General features: G+C 42.6%; 1 long non-coding RNA gene across 1 annotated transcript in view; it reads left to right on the plus strand.

The window, feature by feature from the left end:
- LOC107183261 overlaps positions 1–9,921 on the plus strand; it is a 21,640-nt gene that overhangs the window by 11,216 nt on the left and 503 nt on the right. The gene's annotated exons all lie outside the window — the stretch shown is intronic.

Raw genomic sequence — 9,921 nt, forward strand, 5'->3', positions numbered from 1 at the left:
GGTTTGGGTCAGGGGTCCCAGGACCGTGTGGCCCATGAGCAGAGGAGAGCACGGAGAATGCTCCCGCCCACCGCCACGGCTTCTCTGTGACACGGCTTCTCTGTGTGTTTCTGTTCTTTTTTTTTTTTTTAATATATTTTATTGATTTTTTACTGAGAGGAAGGGAGAGGGATAGAGAGTTAGAAGCATCAATGAGAGAGAAACATCGATCAGCTGCCTCCTGCACACCTTCTACTGGGGATGTGCCTGCAACCAAGGTACGTGTCCTTGACCGGAATTAAACCTGGGACCTTTCAGTCCGCAGGCCCACTCTCTATCCACTGAGCCAAACTGGTTAGGACTTGACTCTTTCTTCTAAGGACCAAACTATCTTTCTATAAAAGGAAGAGGATGGTATTCACCTACATCTTTACTCTTTGGCAAGTACCCACATTGCATGTTTATTGGCAGTTAGAGTTCTTTCTTAAAGCATCTCACTCTATGGCTAGGAACTGTGTTTCTTTCACTTGAAAGGAAATCAAAGAGCATTCCTGTATAAAATTCACTGAGTTTTTCTTAACTATGCATTGTCATGAGACCATATGGCTGTAAATGATTTAGTTTTTCATGAAAAATTGTTTTAAATAAAAAATGAAACCTGCTAAAAAGAATTTGCATACTTGATGAAAAATAAAGGCAATAAAATGTTTAATCTGGCTGTGAGAAATGTACTGGGATTTCATAAGCAGCCCTTACATAATAAGGAAATACATTTTCATTATGACTGTTGCATTACCAGTGTTATGGAAACTTGGCCTCTTTAGATAAAGACACAGAAAACTGAAGCGTGAATGGAGTTCACTCTAGGATTCAACAAATCTGGCACATCTGGAACATTGTGAGGAAAGACCTGCCCTGGTCCATGTCAATGAGGAGCTTACCTGGAAAAGACTTTGACTCAGGGAAGAAATGGGGTAGTGGGATCGGGTGGACAGAGAAAGTGTCTGATCATACACTGTGCACGCATTGGTAAGAACTGAGAAGGTACATCTATAACATAAGAACAAGAACGTACTTAAAGACTAGCTTTGCTAAAGTCTCCTTGGGAAATGGACAGGAAAAGGATTCAGCAGCACAGAATACAATAGGGCTGGCAGACTTGGGAAAAGCCATCCTAGCCCAGATGCTGCTGATTGGCATCAGCAACAGTGAAGTTGCCTTGAGAGAGCATCAGCTGAGAAGGAAGTCATGCACTAGAAAGGAGCACATGAGGAAAATGGCCTCTGCTCAGTAACAAGTAAACAGAAGGATTAGAAAGTGATGTTCACATGAAATGTCCCCTGGGAACTCTTAGAAATATTTGGGAAGAGTTTGAGATGAGGAGTTCCTAGGGAAATGATGTGGTAGAGAAAGGAACTATTATAATGACTCTAGCTTTACTCCAAGTGGGTTTTGTAAGTTACATATCAGATTTCTTTCTAATTAAAAAAGCTAATAAATCATGCTATAAAATGGAATCCCTGGCTGTGAGCTTTCTTCAATGGATACAATGTAGGTCAAAGCTACCACTTCCCATTGGCATTGAAGAAGCAACATTGGGAAAACATGAAAAAGAAAAAGCATGCAAAAGTAAGAGCATGCCAGTTATTAATTGCTAACCAACTTGGAAAGAAGCTTATTTCTCCATTTACTGCATCAATTATATAACATCTGTTCCTCATTGAGAGATTTGTGTCATTCTAGGGACTGTCCAATGGTTACAAGCAGGACTGGGGATGACTCCATACATACCATGAACTCTAGGCTGGCTTCATGCTGCAGAATTCTTTAGACTTCAGCCATCCTGAAATATACTCCTGGGGAAGCCACACAGAATCTCAGAGGAAATGGATTATTTCTGAGTCAGCTTCATAAGCTTCACTGTCTACATTTTTTTAAAATGGTCAAAATACTTCATCCTTCCCCAACATAAATAATACATTTATTTAGGATTAATGCTTATTTGTTTCAATTTGTTATAGTTTTGAGGTTCTTTAGATCTAAAGATATATGAAGACATGAAAGACCATGGAAGAAAAGTGTTGGCCATTAAGGATCTGGAAGGGGGAGAAAGTAGTAATTTCTTATTTAACTAGAGGTCCAGTGCACAAAATTTGTGAACTGGGGGTGTTCCTCAGCCCAGCCTGCACCCTCTCCAGTCCAGGAGCCCTCAGGGGATGTCTGACTGATGGCTTAGGCCTATGAGGAGTGAGCCTGGCTTCTGGCTGAGTGGTGCTCCCCCTTATCACTGCCTAACCACTACCCTGCCAGCCTGATTGCCCCCAACTGCTCTCCCCTGCAGGTTAGGTCCCCCACAACTGCCCTCCCTTTCAGGCCTGGTCACCCCCAACTGTCCTCTCCTGCAGGCCTGGTCCCCCCAACTGCTCTCCCCTGCTGGCCTGGTCCCCCCCAACTGCTCTCCCCTGCTGGCCATCTTTTGGTGGCCATCTTTGACCACATGGGGGTGGCCATCTTATGTGAGGGCATGGTGGTCAATTTGCGTATTACCTCTTTATTATATAGAATGAGAGACATAGCTGGGGAGACAGACGGTGTCCTCAGCTTGTGATCAAGATGCTGAGCCCGAGTGATACCGATTCCAGCTGATGCTTTCCCAGGTTGGTGTAAGAGCATCATCTCATGAATTCTCTGTGACTTATTGCACGTTTGGAGAAGCTTTGTAAAAGGTATTATAGCTTTGTGGTTAGAAGCTGGTGTGCTTCAACCAGGCTCCCTGAGTTTATACGGTTCCTCTACGTCCTTGTTGGGTGATCTTGGGTAAGTCATGCAAACCTCTCTGGGCCTCAGCTTTCCACCTTTAGGGTTGGAATCATGCCTTTGTGCTAGGGTTGCAGTGAATGTTCTATAAATGTTTGACACATTGTAAGAATTCATTAATAGCAGTAGGCTCTTAATATTTTGTTATGGGAACCAAAATAGTTTTCATGGCTATTCCAAAATCAAATATAGCCAAGAAGAGAAATTTGAAATAGAAAATTATAACACACAAGAGACATTTTAGTTTTTAAGTGTTTTTACCTAGGTTAGGATTAATGGTGACAAAAATAATTTGTGTTCCAAGTTATAGAGTTCAAGGAAATTCTCTACACATATTGTCACATTTTAGATTTATAATTACAGATGGATATACATAGCATTATTGAGGTTACATGCCAGGATTGAAACCACACAGGTGTTAAGTGGCAGAGTTGGAAAATGTATGGGGAGTTTCTGCTTCCAAAGCCAGTGCTTCCCACTTTATTAGGTAGTTCTTAAATGAACCTGTGAAAGTTTAAAACTTTCAGGGTTTGAAGTGTAATTGAAAGATGCATTTTGTATCAATAAGTATTGTCAACACATCTGCTTTTACACAGACCTAGTCTCCTTCCTTGTATTAGTGAATAAAACGTTGTCAGTGATGCCTAAGCCATAGGGATCTCATGATACTATGACTTCAGGGGGCCAATAATTAAAAAGTCACTCAGTGCAAGGAGTTGGTTAGCTCAGGAAATCTGGGAGTGGGGTAAGGACTGAATCTGTCAGAGCTTGTGATATTTCAGAAAAGAATAACAAAAATTACAATCTTTAACTAGATAATTACTCTTTTGCTAGAATCTTGTTGAACTTTTAGTTAAGCCAGAAGTTACTTAATAGCTTCAAGTTTATAAAAAACAAAAATCCAAGGCATTGCCACAGTTAAGAGGAAGCTAAGAAGACATGATAAATGTAAGGTGACATCCTAAATGGAATCCTGGAACAGAAAAGAATAGGTTATGGAAGAACTAGTGGAATAAAAGTAGACTATGGAGTGTAGTTAGTAGTAATGGACTAATGTTGGTTTCTCAGTTTTGAGAAGTGCACCATGGTCATGTAAGATAATAGAATTGGGGGATACTGGGTGAGGAATATATATGAATGCTCAGTACTAGCTTTGCAACTGTTCTGTAAATACAAAATTATTCCAAAGTAAAAATGTTATTAAAGCTGAAAAAAAAAATCCCTTTCATAGTGTCTTAGATTAATGAATTCTGTGTAACTTCATTGTCATGGTATAAGAAACTTCAGTGTACTGCCCTCTTTTCTTCTATTTCTCCTCAATATTAAGATTACACCAAGGACCCATTACTCATTCTTTCCACCCCCCAAATGTTTCTAAATCTTGGATTTGTTCTTGATCTGTCTTCTGGAAATGGAAAACCAACCTGTGATTCTCAGTGGAGGCTCTTAGAACCTCCCCATAAGGTTTTTGTTTTGTTTGTTTTTTGCTAGTATATTCATGTAGTGATAACTTAGTGAGAGCCTACTATCTCTCAAGCCCAATGTGAGGTGCTGGGGACACAAATAGAAGCAAAACAAAGTCCTTGCCTTTAAGAAGGGCATGCTCTTGTGGGGTAAGCAGATACACAGTAGAGAGTTACAATGTCTAGAAATGAAGAAAAGATAGCACGGGATACCAGAAAAGGGGCACAGGCACTTCATAAAGTGTGAAGGGATTCTGATGGAAGTGAGCTCCGAACTGAGTCTTACTATAATGTTCCCAGAAAGGAGGACAATGGCTGAGGAGGTGGCCATAGGAGCAAGACCGTTTCTGGGCAGTGGACAGTGCATCCCAGAGCATTCTGGTGGGAAATATAGAAGCATGCTGATCTTGAAGTGTGAAAGAGACAGGCAAGGATAAGCAACACTCCAAAACTGAAGGGGCTTAACTGCAGTGGTGTACAGATTAGATTCCACGTTCTATCTAGGAAAGGAAGCAGGCTTCACCTCTGATAACTAATAACTTCAAAACTAATGATCATTCTCATCCATTTTTTGTCGTTTTTGTTAATCCTCATCCAAGGATATTTTTTTCATTGATTTTTAGAGAGTGTGGAAGAGTGGGAGGTAGAGAGAGGTGGGGAGAGAGAAAGTGAGAGAGAGAGAGAGAGATCAATGTGAGCAAGACATATCTATTGGTTGCCTCCTGCATGTGCCCTAACTGGACTGAGGAATGAACCCACAACCCAGGTACATGCCCTTGACCAGGAATAGAATTCATGACCCTTTGGTGTGCTGGCTGAAGTACAGCCCCTGAGTGACATTAACCAGGGCTTCTCTATTTTTTTCAGTCTTCACTAGAGGCCTGGTGCATGAAATTCTGTGCACAGAGGGTGGAGGGAGGGGGGTCTCTCAGCCTGGCCTGCACTCTCTCCAATCTGGGACCCCTCTGGGGATGTCCGACTGCCTCTCACAATCCGGGACTGCTGGCTCCTAACTGCTCATCTGCCTGCCTGCCTGATCACCCCTAACCACCTCTGCCTACCTGCCTGATTGCCCCTAACTGCTCCCCTGACTGCCTCTGCCTTGCCCTATATCCAGGACCCAGGATTCCCTCCTCCAGCCGGTCGCAGGCACCCGGGACCCGGGCTTCCCTCCCTATGGCTGACCGTAGGCACACATGACCTGGGTTGACTTCGCCCGGGCCAAAGCTGCAGGTGCCTGGAACCATGGGACAGGTGGCTTGTCCCACTCCCAGGCTGCAGCCTGGCTGGTCCCCATTCCTCTCTCATGAGCTCATTGGTGCCTGGCTGGTCCCCATTCCTCTCTCCCCAGTGTTGAATGTCTGAGCCATTATGGCGTAATGGTATAAGGGTGTGATGACCATTTGCATATTACTCTTTATTATATAGGATAATCAATGTTTAGTCTTAATAAAACAGAATCTTCGTTGTAGCCTCCCGGATTTTGAAATCTAGCAAACTGGTTAAGAACATGAGATTTAGAGTCATATTTTACCAATTCATCACTCTCTTTAAAATCTCTGTGTCCACCAAATAGTTCTCATCTGTAAAAGGGGGTTATAATAATACAATCTATATCTCTGGGTTGCTGCGAGGATTAAATGAGACACAGTGCATACATGGTGAAAGCACTCTGCTTTAGCACTGTGTTGCCTAATGCATCATGCAGCTGAGCAGTTCAGAGAGCACACTCTGTAGCCAGGTGCCTGGAGTTATATCTTGGCTTTGTCGCTTACTGGCCGTATAACCTGGGGCAAGTTTCTTAACTCTTTGTACTTGTCTCTTCATCAGCAAAATGGGCATTGTTTTGTTAAAAGGATGGAATAAGGTGATATTTCTGTAGAGTGCTGACAACAGTTCCTGGCATGGAGGTTTATTATAAGCAGATTACATGGGATAATACACATACTAAGCACTCAAAGTGTCAGCTATGCTTATTATTACCTATAACTGCAACCTAATGCTTCCAGCATGCTCAGGCAAGGAATGGAGACCTAACCTTGAGGCCAGGCCCAAAGCTATCAAGAAAGCAGTTTGTGTTTTTTGTGTGTATTTTTGGCTCATGCCTGCCAGCAGAGGTCCTCAATCAGATAGATCACTTATTACCTCCTAGCCCTGCTGTTTTTAACCTTTGTTCAAAATAATAAGAAAAAAAGTATCCAAAAAATAAATACAAGCAATTTACCACACCCCTTCAAAAGCTTTATTCTAATTTTAAGAGTTTCATGGAGTTTGGGAAGTAATTTTGACATCTTCCACAGATCTTCATTCATTTCTCAGTATGATTTTATATGAGTTACTGATTCAGTTTCTTTTCCTGAGCAGGATGCAAGGGTGATTTCTTTCCTGGGCCCTTGTCCAGATGGATGCGAAGATGAGGCCGTGGACAAAGGTGGTAGATGAAAAGGGTGGAAATTTATTGGCAGCAAATATAGACTTCCATGTAGGGAGGAGATCCCAAGGGGGTAACCCACAAAGCCCCTTTTTTGCTAAGGTTTATAAAGGCTGTAGTCCTTTGTCTCTTGATGCTGCCTTCTAATTCGTCACTCCTTTTGTAGAATATCAGCTTCAAAGCCCAAACCCCACGTGGTGCCCCCTCTTTCTCTCCCCCTTATCTTGTAACATTTCTCTATCGCCTGCGAAAATCTGTTTTTCTCTTTTTCCCATTTGTCAGCATTTCTCTATCCCCTGTGAAAGTTTGTTTCCTTTTTCCCCATTCCCTGTGGCTTTTCCCTATCTTCTGTGAAAGGGTGCCTTCCTCTCCCCTTATCCTGTGGCATCTTTCTATTCTCTGTGAATGTATGTCTTCTGGTGGCTCCAAGCCTTCACCTAGTCATTCCTTCCCCATGGACCTTCTTTATTCCTAAAACTCCCTAAACCTACCTATTTTGTCCCTAAAACTCCTTTCATTATTGTAACAGGAGGAGGCACTCTAATATTGCAGTACTGTTATGTTATAGGATCACAAATGGCTAGGCTTACAGATGCACAAAAATTGCACCTGCTTACAACTGAGATTTGAACAGACTCAGACAAAAATGAGATGAAAAAAATTTCCCCAACATATTCTCATATAATTACTAACTAAAGAGACCACTTCAATTTCATTCCTCTATTTTTATTCGGGCCCAGGATTCAAGATAATTATTATCTGGGATATGGAGATGTACTGAACCATATAAAAATAATTCTTCAAAGATACACTCTACAAACCATTGAGCACCATGAATAGGACTCTTGTCACAAATACAGACTGACAGGTCATTCCTTGGCATTTTCACACAATATGGAAAATCATCCTGAACTGGCAGCTGTAAAGTTCCTAGATTCTCACTTGACAGAATAATTTAGGACTGATTGTGACTGGTAACAGGCAAAAGATGTACAATAGACAATAGCACCAAAAGAAATAATATAATTTTATTCAACAGCAGCTGGAAATATAAATATTTTAATAGAAAGCTCTCAACAGCTTAATGCACATAATATAGTGGATTATTTTTAAAAAATCACAAAGTGAAATATCGGCAATACTTCCCTCATGGTTGATGCTATCCTCCTGACATGTCTCCTTCAGAGTTCTCTGACTTCCTGGTTGGCAAATAGTTATGAAGGAAAAAGCTTGCCCTTTTCTCCATATGTAAATGCTAGCTCTTGTATTCCTTTGACAGTGTCCCTCAACAGATAAGCACAGCAGCCATCTCTGCCATCTCTTGCATGCTTATGATGTTCTATAACAACTCCAAATCAATAATGAACTTCATCTTCCCCTCTCTTTATTCAGCAAGAAGAGAGATTTGTACTGTTGTTAACAAAAAAAAAAAATCCATTTGGTAAAACGATCTTCTTTTATAACTAAAACACTTGAAGCTTCTTAGGTCAAGGGTGGCCATCTGATATCACATAATCAACAGGTGACTTAAGTATTGGTCAGTCTGACTGTGTATTTTACCCAATAGATCTTCCAAAGATGGGCCTAGAACAGTGATTCTAAAACTATAATGTGCATGCAAATCACCTGGATTCTTGTTAAAATGCAGACTCTAGCCCTAACTGGCTTGGCTCAGTGGATAGAGTGTCGGCCTGCCAGTTGAAGGGTCCCAAGTTCTATTCTGGTCAAGGGCAAACAAGGTTCTAAAATATTCAGAACAACTCAAGATACTAGATAAGGGATTGATCTGAACTCTACCAACACATTTATTTGCATAATAACCTGTATCCTCAATATATTAAAAACATCCAATCTTTTTAAAAATATCTTTATTGTTGAGAGTATTACAGATACCCCTCTTTTTTCTCCCATTACTCCCCTCCACCCAGATCCTAGCCCACCCCAGGCCTTCACCACCCTATTATCTGTGCCATAGGTAATACATATCCTATCTAAAAAAAAAAAGAATAACATGCAAATTAACGATCACTCCATCACAAAGATGGCGGCAGCCATGGAGCTGGAGCAGCAGGAGGCTTGGGTTGCCACAGGGATGGAGGAAGCCAAGCTTCCCACCTGCCCTGAGCTCCACTCAAGGCTACAAAGTTTTAATTATAGAAGACAAATAAATCCCAGATACCTGCTTCCAGACTGCATGGCCTCCGCTCAAGGAGGAGCTGGGATCCTCAGTTGCCAGAGGCAACCCAGGCTTCCAGCCGGACCAACGCTACAAAATTTCAATTATAGAAGCTAAATAAACCCCAGATACCTGTTTCCAGCCCGCAGGCATGGCCAGCCTCAAAACGGCCATCAGCCTCTCACCCAAGCTGGCCACATCCCCATGGGGTGATGGTCCCCACTGGGGGGTTTGACCAGCTTGCAAACAGCCATCAGCCCCTCACGCAGGCTGGCCAGGCACTCCAGCGTGACCACCACCCTGATCCGGGACACCCTTCAGGGCAAACCAGCTAGTCCCCACCCATGCACCAGGCATATAATGAAAGGGCAATATGCAAATTGGCCCTAACAGCAGAATGACTGGGAATGACTGGTCACTATGACACACACTGACTGCCAGGGGGAAGATGCTCAATGCAGGAGATGCCCCCTGGTGGTCAGTGTACTCCCACAGGGGGAGCTCTGCTCCTCCACAAGCCAGGCTGATGGATGCCAGTACAGCAGTGCTGGTGGGAGCCTCTCCTGCCTCCTCAGCAGCGCTAAGGATGTCCGACTGCAGCATAGGCCTGCTCCCTGCTGGCAAGTGGACATCCTTGGGCCTAAGGAATTGGGCCTAAGCCAGCAGGTGGACATCCCCCAGGGGTCCCAGACTGCAAGAGGGCACAGGCCGGGTGAGGGACCCCCCCAACCCCGAGTGCACAAATTTTTGTGCACTTTGCCTCTAGTATGCATAAAAGATCTTTGGTTCATCTCTTCTGGCCCCCCTTCTCCTATATCTCTGAGATTCATCAATCCATTCCATGTTTCCATGCCTCTAATTCTATTTTATTCATCATTTTATTTTGCTCATTAGATTTCTTGTACATTTATTTTTTAGATTCAATTGTTGATAGGTATATATTTATTGCCACTTTATTGTTCATATTTTTAATTTTTTTCTCTCCTCCTTCTCCTTCTTCTCCTTCTCCCTCTCCTTCTCCTTCTCCTTCTCCTTCTCCTTCTCCTTCTCCTTAC

The sequence above is a fragment of the Myotis davidii genome, unplaced genomic scaffold (genome assembly GCF_000327345.1).
Source record: "Myotis davidii unplaced genomic scaffold, ASM32734v1 scaffold10, whole genome shotgun sequence".
NCBI classification, from domain to species: domain Eukaryota; kingdom Metazoa; phylum Chordata; class Mammalia; order Chiroptera; family Vespertilionidae; genus Myotis; species Myotis davidii.